The sequence below is a fragment of the Hyla sarda genome, chromosome 10 (assembly GCF_029499605.1).
Source record: "Hyla sarda isolate aHylSar1 chromosome 10, aHylSar1.hap1, whole genome shotgun sequence".
NCBI classification, from domain to species: domain Eukaryota; kingdom Metazoa; phylum Chordata; class Amphibia; order Anura; family Hylidae; genus Hyla; species Hyla sarda.
This window is the reverse complement of record NC_079198.1, coordinates 137,343,180-137,363,048: the sequence shown is the minus strand read 5'-3', so window position 1 is coordinate 137,363,048 and position 19,869 is coordinate 137,343,180. Positions and strand designations below refer to the sequence as shown.

General features: G+C 41.8%; 1 protein-coding gene and 1 long non-coding RNA gene across 9 annotated transcripts in view; one reads left to right on the top strand and one right to left on the bottom strand.

Moving 5' to 3' along the window:
• LOC130293821 (calmodulin-binding transcription activator 1-like) overlaps positions 1 to 19,869 on the top strand; it is a 1,711,968-nt gene that overhangs the window by 1,417,761 nt on the left and 274,338 nt on the right. The window lies entirely within an intron of this gene.
• Positions 2,934 to 6,678, bottom strand: LOC130293825 (uncharacterized). The gene is made up of 3 exons (XR_008848309.1): positions 6,574 to 6,678; positions 3,897 to 3,965; positions 2,934 to 3,078 (listed from the first exon to the last, which is right to left on the bottom strand). It is a non-coding gene; the product is annotated as an uncharacterized LOC130293825 (long non-coding RNA).

Sequence of the window (19,869 nt, the reverse complement as noted above, 5' to 3'; positions counted from 1 at the left end):
GCTTCAACCTAATGTGCTTCAACCACTGGGGCCTTCAAGAATGGGGGCAGTGTCAAGTGAGAGAACCATTGCCCATAGACAGGTAATGAGCACCTGATTGTTGTGGCCTAAAGCACTAGAGCCTTCAAGAACACGGTTCCAGTGTCCAGCGAGACCACCCCTGTCCACAGAATAGGTGATTAGCACCTCCAACCACTGGAACCTTCAAGAACGTTAGCCAGTGTCCTCCTGGTTGAATGGAACATCAGTTGGATATGTGCACTATACAACTCTATGAGCCTGACATACATAGGCAAGGGGTCACCGGAGTCAGGACCCTCATTCTTGTGATCAGCGGGGGTCAAAGTGATTGGACTCCCACTGATCAAACACAACTGCAAATAAATGAGTTTAAGGATAGGGGATAAGATATCTGATCGTGGGGGTCCCTCCATTGTGACCCCCGCGATCTCTGTGCAGCACCTGGCATTCATTTTGAGGGGTGATGTCATGTCTACGCCCCTCTTGATGTCACCTCACGCCCTCTTAAGGCAAGTCTATGGGAGGGGGGCGTGGCTGCCACCACGCCCCCTCCCATAGACTTGCATTGAGGGGGAGTGAGGTGACATCACGAGGGGGCATGGCCGTGTCGTCACGACCCCCTGCAGCCTGCTCCAAGTGTTCGGAACAAAATGTTCTGAACACTAAGGCAGTGGAGTACCCCTTTAAAAGCAGTTGTCCCTTCTTCCGACACCCAAGAGAAAACAGAAGCCAACGTCTCATAATGGCCTATACTAAAAAACCACCACCAAATGAAAAAATTAGTGAACAAATATGAATCTAAATTCGTATCCATTTCCGACTCAATTACCTTGTAAAATCATACGCTCCATTTTTTTTCACCTGATGTTTCCTTTCCAAAAAATAAGTAACTAAAAACTTATAAATAAATATATATATATATATATATATATATATATATATATATATATTTACCTTATTGCCATAATATATTTTTAGATTCTTTCCGAAACTTTAGGAATATAAATTCCCGATCGTAAATGCCTGCTTTCAATAAAATGTACAACAAAAGATCAGATTTACAACCAATAGTTGTGGGAGGTTTTATGAGTTGTACCTTTCAGACAAACTACAATTAAAAAACATTCGCCAGAAATACGGCCTTCCCCTGGTATTAGTTATTTATTTTCCGAATCATCAAGAAAAACTCATTGGAATTCCTCAAGATACCAAAATGCTTTCCATTTTACTGCATTCCGCTGTCAACGTTCAATAATCTACAACATATTCCCAAAAATTGAATAGCAGATTCATGGTGATTATTCTGCAGTATCCCATGGCGGAGACAACACCGCGGGCTCCATCGGATTTATAGCTGGTAATTAATATCTCCCCGCTGAGCGCTCCCTCGGCTTAGGGAGTGTGTGTGGTTAGAGCCTAAGATCCGTCCTTCCCAGAAGAAAGTTGAATAAACTTCAATCAACACCTCAGCTTTCATTCACAACAAATTGCCTTAGTGGAATTGACAGGTTTCGACAAAAGAAAAATATATATTTTCTTCTTGATTTATTGGCTATTGGAGTTGTGTTTGGGATTTATAATATAAATTTATAATAAAATAAAAAAAATTGCACCTATTGAGTAGGATCCATTGTCTGTCCAATAGGGGCCAAAATCTAACAATGTTATTTAAGAAAATGTAAGTAAACTCAAGCTTCAATGGACACTCTCGGTAGCCATACTCTTACTAAGATCCACTTAGATTGAAAATACAATGTGGATGATGGAAATGATGCATTATGGGATCTGATTAAAACATTTAAATGTAAATTTAAATATAATATTATGATATATTATTTATATAAATGCAAATTGTCCAATTTTCATAGGTGGCACCTTAAGGCAATGTCTTCTTTGCAAATTTCATAGGCAACTATAGATTTGTAAAATACAGAATCATACTTAGTGGTGCAATTCATCATTAATATTAGAATGTATGCACAAAAAAATAACCATTATAATACTCCTCCCGATATACAATTATGTAAGTACTATAATACTGCATCCTATATACAATAATATAACTACTATAATACTGCATCCTATATACAAGAATATAACTACTATAATACTGCTCCTATATACAAGAATATAACTACTATAATACTGCTCCTATATACAAGAATATAACTACTATAATACTGCATCCTATATACAATAATATAACTACTATAATACTGCTCCTATATACAAGAATATATCTACTATAATACTGCTCCTATATACAAGAATATAACTACTATAATACTGTCTCCTATATACAAGAATATAACTACTATAATACTGCCCCTATATACAAGAATATAACTACTATAATACTGCTCCTATATACAAGAATATATCTACTATAATACTGCCCCCTATATACAAGAATATAACTACTATAATACTGCCTCCTATATACAGGAATATAACTACTATAATACTGCTCCTATATACAAGAATATAACTACTATCATACTGCCTCCTATATACAAGAATATAACTACTATAATACTGCCTCCTATATACAAGAATATAACTACTATAATACTGCTCCTATATACAAGAATATAACTACTATAATACTGCTCCTATATACAAGAATATAACTACTATAATACTGCTCCTATATACAAGAATATAACTACTATAATACTGCCCCTGTGTATAAGAATATATGACTATAGATTGTATAGATGTAGGAGAATTACTTCTATACTGATAGTGAATCATTCCGCTCTTTCTTGGGTCATTGTGATTCTTTATGAGGCTTCAGATCCGCTCAGAATGCAACAGATGTCGCCTTTATTATCCTATGCAGAGTTTCTGGCCTGACAAGTTTCACGTGCGCGGCGGTGGTGCTGTCAGGCTGGCGAGGGATCGGTGAGGCTTTGGCCGGATGACAGGACGGTGGAGGAGTTTGCTCTGCATAAGGTCTGACCACATCCACTCTCAGTGAGATCAATGATATAGAAACCGTCCAGGATGATGTAAAGGCGTCCGCCGCTCCGCGCCATTGTTTGGTCCTTTATCAGCCTTTGTGTTCGATAATCAAGATTCACAGAGATAAAGCATAAAATTTACATATTCAGAGAATTAAAATGGAATTAAAGGGACAGGCGCCCAATAATAGTATCGTATCTACTGTCTTGGAATTCAATGTATATTTTCTTAGATTTTTACTTATGATCCAGAATTCAAGGCAAATCACAAATCAACCAATTTATTTTGTTTCTATCTCATTCAAATAAATCAATAGAACTTAAAACTTCTGCACAGGTGAATTAAAGGGGTACTCCGCCCCTAGACATCTTATCCCCTATCCAAAAGATAGGGGATAAGATGTCTGATCGCGGGGGTACCACTGATGGGGACCCCCACGATCTCCCTGCTGCACCTGGCATTCGTTTAGAGCGTCGGGTGCAGCACCGGAGGCTCGTGACGTCAAGGCCACACCCCCTCAATGCAAGTCTATGACGCAGGTGACATGTGACATTACGAGCCTCCGCCCCACATAGCCAGTCGTCTGCCACGAAGCGAAGTTGGTTCTGTGTACCAGATGTCTGGGGTGCCGCAGCTGAGATGGGGGGGAGGGGACCCCCGAGATCATACATCTTATCCCATATCCATTGAATAGGAGATAAGATGTCTAGGGGCAGAGTACCCCTTTAAGCCCAGCAGAGACCCCCGTCTCGATGAAAGCAATTACAGCCGGCTAATGGTTTCATTACAGAGGATGAATGGCTGGACCGGCTAAAATGTTACGGTACTTGAGCCGGAGGGGGTGCGGGGCGAGGGGCTGGCAGGAAATTCACAGGCTCGGATTGTGAAGCCGGGCACTGATCACCACTCACCTGGCAGAGGAGAGAATGAGATGGCGGTAGAGCGGTGACTGGACTGAGCGCACGTCTACACACAGGATACTAAACCATAAGGGAGAAAATCAGGGGAATATTTAGAATGAATAAAAGGCCATGTTCACACGGTGAAATTTCCACAATTCTGCAGAAATTCCATGCAGCAATTGTGGCGGAATTTCTTTGCTCTCAGAACACAGAATTCCACCTATTGATTTCAATTTGATTCCCCTGCAGCATTTAGCAAAATATAAAAATGGTCTTATATTTCTGCCGAATACATAAAGTGGAATTTCCTTGGCAGAATGCTCACCGCAGAAACTGGGACTGTGGAAGCCCATTGAAATCAATAGGCAGTAAATTTTGGCGGAATTTTTCCGCAAACTGTACACGCCATATGATGGACAGGTATTGCCTGACTTGTGACTATCCAAAAAACTACAATTTCCAGCATGACCAGAGGTTGTCAAGGAATGATTGGAGTTATAGATATAAAAGAGCTGGTGAATCATGGGTTAATGGGCCCTACAATCCACTGTTACCTCTCAATGTGATATACTGGGACCAACAACATGTGCATGGTTTTTTATGAAGTAGTGCAGTGAAAAATTCCCAGTGCTAGAATATCGGGGGGCGGGAGGTCTGGTGCCCCCACGTCCAATATATGAATTAAATAGGGATAAGTACAACTTGTTTAAAGAAAAAAAAACAAGTCCACATGTGGCTTTGGCTTTGGTGATGGAATCGTTAATGGAGTATTCCAGGAAGAAAAAACTTTTTTTTTATGGCAACCGGTTCCAGAAAGTTAAACAGATTTGTAAATTACTTCTATTAATAATTCTTACTCCTTCCAATAATTATCAGCTGACGTTGAGTTGTTGATTTCTGTCCGGCAACAGTGCTCTCTGCTGATTTGCTTCTACTCTGGACAGTTCCCGAGACAGGTGTCATCAGAGAGCACTTAGACAAAAATGAACAACTCAACTTCAGCAGCTCATAAGTACTGACAGGATTAAGATTTTTTAATAGAAATAATTTACAAATCTGTTTAACTTTCTTGAGCCAGTTAATATATATATATATATATATATATATATATATATATATATATATATATAAAAGTTTTTTTCCTGGATAACCCCTTTAAGCTTTAATGTAACTTTGTTTTCCCTTGGCCCTAACAGCAGCACAAGTGGGGTGTGTCTGCCCCTGTGAAGCTGGTAGGATGGTGGAATTTTTAATTCCGCCCAAGTAATTAAAATAAATTACACCCCCTATATAAGGCCTCCTCCCTAAGGCCATGTTGCTTAAATAACAAGAAAAAGGGCAGGATATTTGTGTGCTGCTGTTAGGACTAAGGGAAAACAAATTTACGTTAAAAATGAACACTTCCCTCTCCTCCTGACCAGCAGCACAAGTGGGGACTTAGCAAGAAACATACACAAATAGAGAGGGACTAAGGAAGAGCGGCACTTAGGATGGATTGCCCAAAGGCCAACGTCTGGCATTAACCCTGTAATGATTAATAAATGTGTTGTGCGTGCTCCAGGAGGCAGCAGCGCACATTTGTTCCAGAGGAACAGCTTTTTTCTCAGCAAAAGAGGTAACAACTGCCTGAGTAGGATGAGCAGTAACAAAGGAAGGAGGAGTTAGATCCTGAGCTACAAAAGCCTCCCGGATTGCCTCTTTGACCCATCTACTCAGAGAGGTTTTAGAGGCTTTAAAGGGGTGCTCCGATGCTCGGCGTTTGGCATAAACTGTTCCGAATGCTGGAGCCAGTGCTTGGAGCTTGTGACATCATAGCCCCGCCCCCACACAATGTCACGCCCCCCTCAATGCAAGTCTATGGAAGACGGCATGGTACCATTGAGGGGGCGGGGTGTGACATCATGAGGGGCGGGGTATGACGTCACGAGCTCCCAGCGCTGGCTCCAGCATTCGGAACAATTTGTTCCAAACGCTGAGCAGTGGAGTACCCCTTTAACTCCTTAAGGACTGAGCCCTTTTTCGCAATTCTGACCACCGTCACTTTAAGCGTTAATAACCCTAAGATGCTTTTACCGAATATTCTGATTCTGAGATTGTTTTTTCAGGACATATTCTACTTTATTTTTGTGGTAATTTTTCGGCGTTACTTGCATCCTTTCTTGGTGAAAAATCCCCAAATTTCATGAAAATTTTGAAAATTTTGCATTTTTTCTAACTTTGAAGCTCTCTATTTGTAAGGAAAATGGATATTCATAATAAATGTTATTTGTATTCACAAATACAATATGTCTACTATATGTTGTCATCATAAAATGGACAAATTTTTACTCTTTGAAAAAATTAGAGGGCTTCAAAGTAGAGCAGCAATTTTCAAAAATGTCATGAAAATTGAAAAATCTGAAGGGACAGATGTTACAGAACTACAACTCCCAGCATGCCTGGGCAGTCTAGGCATGCTGAGATTTGTAGTTTGGCAACATCTGGAGGGCTACCGTTTGGGCACCACTGTAACTGTCACCAAACTGTGACCCTCCAGATGTTGCAAAGCTACAACTCCCAGCATGCCCAGACAGCCTTTGGCTGCCTGGGCATGCTGGGAGTTGCAGTCCGGCCTTCCTAGTGGTTGCCACGGTAAAGATCACTTTACTTTCACTTTTATTTCTCCCCCCCACCGTCGATTCCCTACCTGAGCCGTGATCTCCGCTGGATTTCTGCGATGATCGCCGGGCCCCAGGCATCTTCTCCTCAGGTAACCGCCGCCATCTTCTCCCCCCGTTCTGCCCGACATCCAGGGGTGGGCAGAACAAGGGGTTTCCATGACAACCCCCTGTCCTGCGCTGCCATTGGTCAGAACTCAGTTCTGACTAATCAGGGGATAGGAGGAGATCGCAGCACTGCGACCTCGCTCCTATCCCTTAGGATGATCGGGGCTGTCACTGACAACTCCGATCATCCCTATTTTCCAGGTGATCGGGTCACCAGAGACCCGATCAGCCCGGAATTGGAGAAAATCGCATGTCTGAATTGACATGCGATTTTCTCCGATCGCCGACATGGGGGGGTCTCGGGACCCCCCTCGGCAATGTGTCGGGATGCCTGCTGAATGATTCCAGCAGGCATCACGGTCCAGTCCCCAACCGGCTAGCGGCGGGGACCGGAATTCCCACGGGCGTATCCATACACCCTCAGTCCTAAAGGACTTTAAAACGGGGGCCCACCGTCCTTAACGGGTTAAAGGGGTACTCCGGTGGAAAACTTTTTTTTTTTTTTAAATCAACTGGTGCCAGAAAGTTAAACAGATTTGTAAATTACTTCTATTAAAAAATCTTAATCCTTCCAGTACTTATTAGCTGCTGAATACTACAGAGGAAATTATTTTCTTTTTGGAACAAAGAGCTCTCTGCTGAATCACGGGCACAGTGCTCTCTGCTGCCATCTCTGTCCATTTTAGAAACTGTTTGCTATGGGGATTTTATGAGCAGCATATGTTTGCTATGGAGATTTTCTCCTACTCTGGACAGTTCTTAAAATGGACAGAGATGTCAACAGAGAGCACTGTGCTCGTGATGTCAGCAGAGAGCGCTGTGTTCCAAAAAGAAAATAATTTCTCCTGTAGTATTCAGCAACTAATAAGTACTGGAAGGATTAAGATTTTTTAATAGAAGTAATTTACAAATCTGCTTAACTTTCTGGCACCAGTTGATTTAAAAAAAAAAAAAGTTTTCCACCGGAGTACCCCTTTAAGACCTTTGTTCTTCCCAGAAAAAGTCACTAGAAGGTTCTCAGATCTTCTAAATTCTCGAATTCTTGAGATGTAGATTCTGAGGACTCTTGAAATGTCCAAAGCATGAACTGCAGCTTCCTGGGGAGAGGATGGGTTAGGACACAAAACTGGTAAAGAGATGACTTGATTGATGTTCCATGGAGACTCATGGAAAACACAAGCGCCTGCTGTCCATGGCCTTAGGGAGGAGGCCTTATAAAGGGGGTGTAATTTATATTAATTACTTGGGTGGAATTATAAATTCCCCCGTCCTGCCCGCTTCACAGGGGCAGAAACACCCCACTTGTGCTTCTGGTTAGGACGACAGGGAAAACATCAATATCACCACCATCATCACCACTATACAACCATCATCACCACTATACAACCATCATCACCACTATACAACCATCATCACCACTATACAACCATCATCACCACTATATAACCATCACCACCACTATACAACCATCATCACCACTATACAACCATCATCACTATACAACCATCATCACCACTATACAATCATCATCACTATACAACCATCATCACCACTATACAACCATCATCACCACTATACAACCATCATCACCCCTATACAACCATCATCACCACTATACAACCATCATCACCACTATACAACCATCATCACCACTATATAACCATCACCACCACTATACAACCATCATCACCACTATACAACCATCATCACTATACAACCATCATCACCACTATACAATCATCATCACTATACAACCATCATCACCACTATACAATCATCGTCACCACTATACAATCATCGTCACCACTATACAACCATCATCACCACTATACAACCATCATCACTATCTTCTCTATCACTGGTATCACCACTATACAACCATCATCACCATCTTCTCTATCACTGGTATCACCACTATACAACCATCATCACCACTATACAACCATCATCACTATACAACCATCATCACCACTATACAACCATCATCACCACTATACAACCATCATCACCACTATACAACCATCATCACTATCTTCTCTACCACTGGTATCACCATTATACAACCATCATCACCATCTTCTCTATCACTGGTATCATCACTATACAACCATCATCACCATCTTCTCTATCACTGGTATCACCACTATACAACCATCATCACCATCTTCTCTACCACTGGTATCACCACTATAAAACCATCATCACCACTATACAACCATCATCACCACTATACAACCATCATCACTATCTTCTCTACCACTGGTATCACCATTATACAACCATCATCACCATCTTCTCTATCACTGGTATCATCACTATACAACCATCATCACCATCTTCTCTACCACTGGTATCACCACTATAAAACCATCATCACCACTATACAACCATCATCACCACTATACAACCATCATCACTATCTTCTCTACCACTGGTATCACCATTATACAACCATCATCACCATCTTCTCTATCACTGGTATCATCACTATACAACCATCATCACCATCTTCTCTATCACTGGTATCACCACTATACAACCATCATCACCATCTTCTCTACCACTGGTATCACCACTATACAACCATCATCACCACTATACAACCATCATCACCACTATACAACCATCATCACCACTATACAACCATCATCACCACTATACAACCATCATCACCACTATACAACCATCACCACCACTATACAACCATCATCACCACTATATAACCATCACCACCACTATACAACCATCATCACCCATATACAACCATCATCACTATACAACCATCATCACCACTATACAATCATCATCACCCATATACAACCATCATCACTATACAACCATCATCACCACTATACAATCATCGTCACCACTATACAATCATCGTCACCACTATACAACCATCATCACCACTATACAACCATCATCACTATCTTCTCTATCACTGGTATCACCACTATACAACCATCATCACCACTATACAACCATCATCACTATACAACCATCATCTCCACTATACAACCATCATCACCACTATACAACCATCATCACCACTATACAACCATCATCACCACTATACAACCATCATCACTATCTTCTCTACCACTGGTATCACCATTATACAACCATCATCACCATCTTCTCTATCACTGGTATCACCACTATACAACCATCATCACCCCTATACAACCATCATCACCACTATACAACCATCATCACCACTATACAACCATCATCACCCATATACAACCATCATCACCACTATACAACCATCACCACCACTATACAACCATCATCACCCATATACAACCATCATCACCACTATACAACCATCATCACCATCTTCTCTACCACTGGTATCACCACTATACAACCATCATCACCATCTTCTCTACCACTGGTATCACCACTATACAACCATCATCACCATCTTCTCTATCACTGGTATCACCACTATACAACCATCATCACCATCTTCTCTACCACTGGTATCACCACTATAAAACCATCATCACCACTATACAACCATCATCACCACTATACAACCATCATCACTATCTTCTCTACCACTGGTATCACCATTATACAACCATCATCACCATCTTCTCTATCACTGGTATCATCACTATACAACCATCATCACCATCTTCTCTACCACTGGTATCACCACTATAAAACCATCATCACCACTATACAACCATCATCACCACTATACAACCATCATCACTATCTTCTCTACCACTGGTATCACCATTATACAACCATCATCACCATCTTCTCTATCACTGGTATCATCACTATACAACCATCATCACCATCTTCTCTATCACTGGTATCACCACTATACAACCATCATCACCATCTTCTCTACCACTGGTATCACCACTATACAACCATCATCACCACTATACAACCATCATCACCACTATACAACCATCATCACCACTATACAACCATCATCACCACTATACAACCATCATCACCACTATACAACCATCACCACCACTATACAACCATCATCACCACTATATAACCATCACCACCACTATACAACCATCATCACCCATATACAACCATCATCACTATACAACCATCATCACCACTATACAATCATCATCACCCATATACAACCATCATCACTATACAACCATCATCACCACTATACAATCATCGTCACCACTATACAATCATCGTCACCACTATACAACCATCATCACCACTATACAACCATCATCACTATCTTCTCTATCACTGGTATCACCACTATACAACCATCATCACCACTATACAACCATCATCACTATACAACCATCATCTCCACTATACAACCATCATCACCACTATACAACCATCATCACCACTATACAACCATCATCACCACTATACAACCATCATCACTATCTTCTCTACCACTGGTATCACCATTATACAACCATCATCACCATCTTCTCTATCACTGGTATCACCACTATACAACCATCATCACCCCTATACAACCATCATCACCACTATACAACCATCATCACCACTATACAACCATCATCACCCATATACAACCATCATCACCACTATACAACCATCACCACCACTATACAACCATCATCACCCATATACAACCATCATCACCACTATACAACCATCATCACCATCTTCTCTACCACTGGTATCACCACTATACAACCATCATCACCATCTTCTCTATCACTGGTATCACCACTATACAACCATCATCACCATCTTCTCTACCACTGGTATCACCACTATACAACCATCATCACCATCTTCTCTACCACTGGTATCACCACTATACAACCATCATCACCATCTCCACTATTATTTATATTACCACTGTTTCCACAATCATTACTATCACTACTATAAACACTATCAAGTCTATCTTCTCTATCACCAATATAACTCAACACTATTATCACTTTTACCACTAACACCACTGTACTACTATTAGCAACGTCATCACTCTCACCACTATGCAGCAATTATCACTATTATCACTACCATTATCACTATTATCACTACCATTATCACTAGCATTATCATTAATCCACCCCTTTTATTACTATCACCAATATCATTACTAATATTACTATAATTCCTTTCACCACTATGATCACTATTCTAACTAACATGGCTATCACTAATATCACCACTATTGTCCCTATCACTACTTCTATCATCACTACTATCACCTCCATCACTATCATCACATTCCTCATCAATCCACCACATTACTATTCACCACTATCACTATTATGTTTATCATTACTACCACTATCATCCTCACTATTATCACTTTTACTATCACCAGTATCACAACTATTATCACTGTCACCACTATCATCACTATTCTAACTAACATGGCTATGACTGATATCACCACTATTATTATTATCACCACTATTATTATTATCACCACTACTATCATTACTATTATCACCTTCATCACTATTATCACAATCATCACTATCACCACTATCGTCACTATTATAACTATCATGGCTATCACTACTTTCATCACTACTATCACCTTGATCACTATTATCAGAATCATCTTCAATCCACCCCCTTCATTGCTATTCACCACTATCACTATTATGTTTATCATTGCTATCACTATCATCCTCACTATTATTACTATCACCACTATCATATCACTATTATCACTATCACCACTATCATATCACTATTATCACTATCATTACTATCATCCTCACTATTATCACTATCACCACTATCATACCACTATTGTAACTATCACCACTATCATATCACTATTATCACTATCACCACTATCATATCACTATTATCACTATCACCACTATCATATCATTATTATCACTATCACCACTATCATATCACTATTATCACTATCATTACTATCATCCTCACTATTATAACTATCACCACTATCATATCACTATTATCACTATCACCACTATCATATCACTATTATCACTATCACCACTATCATATCACTATTATCACTATCACCACTATCATATCACTATTATAACTATCACCACTATCATACCACTATTATAACTATCACCACTATCATATCACTATTATCACTATCACCACTATCATCCTCACTATTATCACTATCATTACTATCATATCACTATTATCACTATCACCACTATCATACCACTATTATAACTATTATAACTATCACCACTATCATACCACTATTATAACTATTATAACTATCACCACTATCATATCACTATTATCACCATCACCACTATCATATCACTATTATCACTATCACCACTATCATATCACTATTATCACTATCACCACTATCATATCACTATTATCACTATCACCACTATCATCCTCACTATTATCACCATCATCACTATCATATCACTATTATCACCATCACCACTATCATATCACTATTATCACTATCATTACTATCATATCACTATTATCACTATTACCACTATCATATCACTATTATCACCATCACCACTATCATATCACTATCACCACTATCATATCACTATTATCACTATCACCACTATCATATCACTATCACCACTATCATATCACTATTATCACCATCACCACTATCATATCACTATTATCACTATCATTACTATCACTGTAATTGCGACATTAGTCGATTCTCTCCCCAAACATATCAATAACTCTATTGTTCACGTCCTTCGTGGAAAAAAAGCGGAGCCTTATACCAGTGGGTTCCCATTCATCCGGCGCTCGCCTTTTCTCCTCTCTTGTCACGAGTTGCGACCTTACATTTAATTAAATGCACTAATAAAGCGGCTTCACTTCTGCAGCCTCTAAGAAAAGAAAAAAAAGGAGGCGGGGTGTTTTTTTTATTAACCTTCCTTTAATAATGCACTTTTTTTTCCCTTTAGAAATCTCCTTTCCCGCTGATTCATTACGTGTGGGTAAGCCGACCGTGACATGTTAAAAAGCATCTTGATAGTATTTGATATTCAGTACTAACAACGTATCAAGTCATAGGAGATTTTACAGGGGGGGAGGGGCAGTGGGGGGAGGCAATCTGCATAGCGGATGCGCCAAGACAGTAGGTAATTTGCATTTTGCATCCAGAAACACTCTACTCGCAATCTGTCTCCCTTCACTGGGTTTTCATCTTTATAACCTTCACTACATAAGAGGGAGTTATGGCGAAAAAAAAAAAAAAAAACGGAAGACCGTGCAAAACAGCGAGGAACTTGGCGCGGTATAACCTTGGGTGATGGGAGGGTCATGGGGTGCAGGGATATAAATAGGGACGATCTGACCACCTAGATGGCGGACGCCGCGCGGTTACGTCCGGGATGGGCGGAGGAGGTGGCGACCTCCGAGAAGTTTGTTCGCTTGCGCAATTGCCTATTCATGAGGCTCCGGATTGATTCATAGTACACGTTGGAAAATACATGTAATAAGATATTCCGCCAGTTTATTTATACATTTTTTCAATTTTGGAAAGAAAAAAAAAAAGCGCGATCTGTATTCATAACAATGCAAACCGCGCTCGGTAATGCTGCACTTAGCGCATCGCAAAACTATGCAAATTTGTAATACAGATTTCGTATGCATAGACATGCATAATGTAGAGCCGGGAGATCTGCCATTTATCACTAGGCATTTACAGTAGACCGTAAGAATGCTCTGCGCTGTGCCCCAGCCAGGGGGCCTCCAGCTGTTGCAAAACTGCAACTTTCAGCATGCCCGGACAGCCGTTGGCTGTCCGGGCATGCTGGGAGTTGTAGTTTTGCAACAGCTGGAAACACCCTGGTTGGATGCCAAGCAATTCCCTGTGGATTTATCATAACAAATCCAACTAGAAGGTTAGGAGCATAATGAAACCTTCAGTAGACAACCCTATTTGGAGGTGACGTAGAACCAATCACTTATCTGGGCCCTGTATGAGATATATTTATCTGGGCCTGTATGCAGTATATTTATCTGGGCCCTGTATGCAGTATATTTATCTGGGCCTGTATGCAGTATATTTATCTGGGCCCTGTATGCACTGTATTTATCTGGGCACTGTATGCAGTATATTTATCTGGGCCTGTATGCAGTATATTTATCTGGGCCCTGTATGCAGTATATTTATCTGTGCCCTGTATGCGGTATATTTATCTGGGGCCTGTATGAGATATATTTATCTGGGCCCTGTATGCAGTATATTTATCTGGGCCCTGTATGCAGTATATTTATCTGGGCCCTGTATGCAGTATATTTATCTGGGGCCTGTGTGCTGCATATTTATCTGGGGCCTGTATGAGATATATTCATCTGGGCCCTGTATGCAGTATATTTATCCGGGGCCTGTATGAGATATATTTATGTGGGCCCTGTATGCAGAATATTTATGTGGGCCCTGTATGCAGTATATTTATCTGGGCCCTGCATGCAGTATATTTGTCTGGGGCCTGTGTGAAGTATATTTATCTGGGCCCTGTGTGGTGTATATATATCTAGGCCCTGTGTGCGGCATACAAGTGTTCTTGGCACTATATAGCAATATTTCTCCAAAGATTGTACAGAGCTATTGCACTATATTTATATAGATTAGGGTTTCCAAACCAGGGTGCCTCCAGATGTTGCAAAATTGCAACTCCCAGCATGCCCAGACAGCCTTCGGCTCTCCGGGCATGCTGGGAGTTGTAGTTTTTGAACAGCTGAAGATACTGTGTTTGGAATACCAAGAAATAATATGATTCTGGGGGGGGGGGGGGGGAACAAAAAAACAATACTTACCTTGCCCCAGTCTTCACTGGTTCCCTGCAGCTCCTGTTTGGCTCCACCCAGTTCCCAGATCTTCTCTCTTCCTCCTGCTCAGTGCATGATCACTAGTCTCAGCAATGTTCCATCTCGGACAGTGATTGGCTAATCCGGCAGGTTTTGCAACAAGAGCTCATCTTGGAAGAAGGAAGAGGAGAAGAGATCAGGCCAAAAAGGGAGGAGCTCTGTGGGATTGTCCCTGATTGGCCGAGGCTCACACACCTCCCTCATCTATATGCACTGCTCACTCTCTGAACTTCTTTAAGTTTATATTTTTACCATTTTTGGCTGGATATCTCCTTTAAAGTGAGACAAAAGTAACCGATGTGCGTACTGTTTATCAACGGGAAACCAAAGGGGATGTGGACGACTAATGGGGGGCATCAGGTTCTTTGGTGGGTGGGCTTGAAGCCTTTTAGCCAACATGACGCAAAGACTAATGTGCACCGCCAGGTATTTTTAGGTACACAGTTCAATTACGTACATGGCGATCAAAGCGTGGCTACATTAGAGAGGTTCTAGGGCCGGAGCCCACAGCTCCTCAGCACAGGCACCACCCACATCAGCTCCTCACCTCTGGCCTCTCCTACATCAGCTCCTCACCTCTGGCCTCTCCTACATCAGCTCCTCAGCACTGGCACCACCCACATCAGCTCCTCACCTCTGGCCCCTCCTACATCAGCTCCTCAGCACTGGCACCACCCACATCAGCTCCTCACCTCTGGTCTCTCCTACATCAGCTCCTCACCTATGGCCTCTCCTACATCAGCTCCTCACCTCTGGCCTCTCCTACATCAGCTCCTCAGCACTGGCACCACCCACATCAGCTCCTCACCTCTGGCCTCTCCTACATCAGCTCCTCACCTCTGGCCTCTCCTACATCAGCTCCTCAGCACTGGCACCACCCACATCAGCTCCTCACCTCTGGCCCCTCCTACATCAGCTCCTCAGCACTGGCACCACCCACATCAGCTCCTCACCTCTGGTCTCTCCTACATCAGCTCCTCACCTATGGCCTCTCCTACATCAGCTCCTCATCACTGGTCCCTCCTACCTCAACACTAGATCCACATCCACTTACATCAGCTCCTCAGCACTGGCCCCACTCACAACAGCTCCTCACCTCTGGCCCCTCCTACATCAGCTCCTCACCTATGGCCTCTCCTACATCAGCTCCTCAGCACTGGCACCACCCACATCAGCTCCTCACCTCTGGTCTCTCCTACATCAGCTCCTCACCTATGGCCTCTCCTACATCAGCTCCTCATCACTGGTCCCTCCTACCTCAACACTAGATCCACACCCACTTACATCAACTCCTCAGCACTGGCCCCACTCACAACAGCTCCTCAGCTCTGGCCCCTCCTACATCAGCTCCTCAGCACTGGCCCCTCCTACCTCAACACTAGACCCACACCCACCTACATCAGCTCCTCAGCACTGGCACCACCCACATCAGCTCCTCACCTCTGGTCTCTCCTACATCAGCTCCTCACCTATGGCCTCTCCTACATCAGCTCCTCATCACTGGTCCCTCCTACCTCAACACTAGATCCACATCCACTTACATCAGCTCCTCAGCACTGGCCCCACTCACAACAGCTCCTCACCTCTGGCCCCTCCTACATCAGCTCCTCACCTATGGCCTCTCCTACATCAGCTCCTCAGCACTGGCACCACCCACATCAGCTCCTCACCTCTGGTCTCTCCTACATCAGCTCCTCACCTATGGCCTCTCCTACATCAGCTCCTCATCACTGGTCCCTCCTACCTCAACACTAGATCCACACCCACTTACATCAACTCCTCAGCACTGGCCCCACTCACAACAGCTCCTCAGCTCTGGCCCCTCCTATATCAGCTCCTCAGCACTGGCCCCTCCTACCTCAACACTAGACCCACACCCACCTACATCAGCTCCTCAGCACTAGCCCCTCCTAAATCAGCTCCTCATCACTGGTACCACCCACATCAGCTCCTCACCTCTGGCCCCTCCTACATCAGCTCCTCAACACTAGCCCCTCCTACATCAGCTCCTCCTTTGTACTGGCAGAGCCAGAGTACCCATTTCTTGTTGGGCCTTCTCCTTTTACCTAGTGACCCCTACTTTACCAATATTAAGGGGTCTTACATGCTCTGAACTCTCGTTTATATACTAAAGGATCCGCACTGACTAAATTCTGTATATAAATATAATATAAATATAACATAAATAGAAATCTAACAGATTGCATAGAATTTCTGCAGGGATCGTGAAACATGTCATTATAATTGAACAAATTGAGTAGCTCCCGGGGGGCCACCTGTTATCATGGTCCCACCTCCGAGAGACGGCGACAGATGTTTCCATTCATATATGAATAGCACAATACTCAGCAGTGATTTATATCATTACTATCAATCATAACGCCACCATTGGTTTCCATTATTGTTACGGGAAAAATGTCTTTAAACCTGCGTCCAATAATCCAGAGAGTCTGATAATTCAGCATCGGATAATCCCAAAAATCTGATAATTCTGCACAAAACGGCAGTGAGACGAACTACAAAGAATCTACTAAAACATCGTCCATTTATTTTTATGGTTCCCTTATACATTTTTTATAGTTCTATATACCTTTTTAAAGCCAAAATATTTCATAATTGAAACTAGGTTGAAGGAATTTAACACTATTGCTAATATTTTTTTATTTTTTTATTGAATTAGCAAAATTGCAAAAATACTACATTTTTTTATAATTGCATAAATGTGTTTGCAAAATTGCATAACAAATGCATATTTCTGTGTGTTTTTTTATGCGATTTTGCCAATAATTTTCATTAAAAATATTTGACTATTTTGTGTTCACAGCATCTGTGCAGCCCTGTGTGTCTCCATGGTAACAGACTACAGTGAGGCCCTTTGTAGTCTGATCCCTTTACCTGGTCTCTACTTCTTCCTGCTAAATTGCAGATTACCTAGAAGTAAAGGATGGATAGAAGGGAGTGTGATCAGACTACATTGTGTTTGCTTGTAGTCTGTTACCATGGAGACGTATGGGTCTGAACAACAGCTGTAGACACCAAGCAACATAATCTATGTAAATTCACCAATTTTGGCAGCATCGCCCGCCAGTCTAATGTGTATGGTAGCCTCCTGACTCACATTACTCGAGTCACATGATGTAAGAGTCACAAAACTTGTAATGAGAAAAATGATGAGGATAAAACTCTAAATAAAACAAATAAAAAATGCTTATACTTTATAAAAACTGCATCGTGGAGGTGAATAGATTTATTGTGGGCTGAGTGAGGTGGGGGGGAGAACACATCAGTGTGGGGGCAGGGAAAGGACATGGCAGCGCTGGAGTGCACGCTGGAGAGCAGCCTAACACTGCATGACACCCAGCTTTACCAATCTCCTGAAAAGCTTTCATTTGACTGCTTTATCAGACAAATATTATTTTCAGGAGACTGGGAAAGTTGTGGAAGTGCTGAGAGCCCTGCATTGTGTACTGCCTGCCACCCAGCTTTCCCAGTCTCCTGAAAAGCTCATATATGGCTGCTTTACAAGACAAATATTCTCTTCATAAGACTGGGAAAGCTGGGCGGCAAGCAGTGTTAGGCTGCTCATTGTCCCTGCACTCCAGCGCTGGTAAAGCTGCCATATTGGAGCTCTTCAGGAGACTAGGAAAGCTGGGTGGCACACAGTGATATACTGCTCATTGCACACAGTCTCCTGAAGAGATATGATGAAGCAGGTACAGAGAAGTATCTGGTATGTTCCTATCCCTGTTCTTGTGAAGATAAAAGGTGTCTGGCAGCGGCTTTCTCCTTTCTCCCCAATTAGAGAAAGTTTGGTGGGATGGTCCAAACTATTTGGCCACCAAATGGTGAGCAAAGTTCCAAAATTTTTTCATTTTTTGCTTTGTAGCAATATAGCATTTCATGTTTTATCTGTATCTTTGTGCTAGCAGTGTGCTGCTGTATTCTCCTGTTTATGTATATTCAGCCTAGCAGTGTGCACCTGTATACCGGGTCTATGCAGTAGTTTGGTATCAGTATGTGCTGGCCAACTTATCCTTGTTTTAGATAGATAGATAGATAGATAGATAGATAGATATGAGATAGATATGAGATAGATAGATAGATATGAGATAGATAGGATAGATAGATAGATAGGATAGATAGATTAGATAGATATGAGATAGATAGATAGATAGATATGAGATAGATAGATAGATAGATATGAGATAGATAGATAGATAGATAGATATGAGATAGATAGATATCCAAATAAAATCAGTGGCACTCTAAATAGGTGAAAAAGGTGGTGTCTTTATTGACTCCATGGTGAGCTACGTTTCAGCAGCCATTATCAAGGTAGCGTGAGGCTGCTGAAACGTAGCTCACCATGGAGTCAATAAAGACACCACCTTTTTCACCTATTT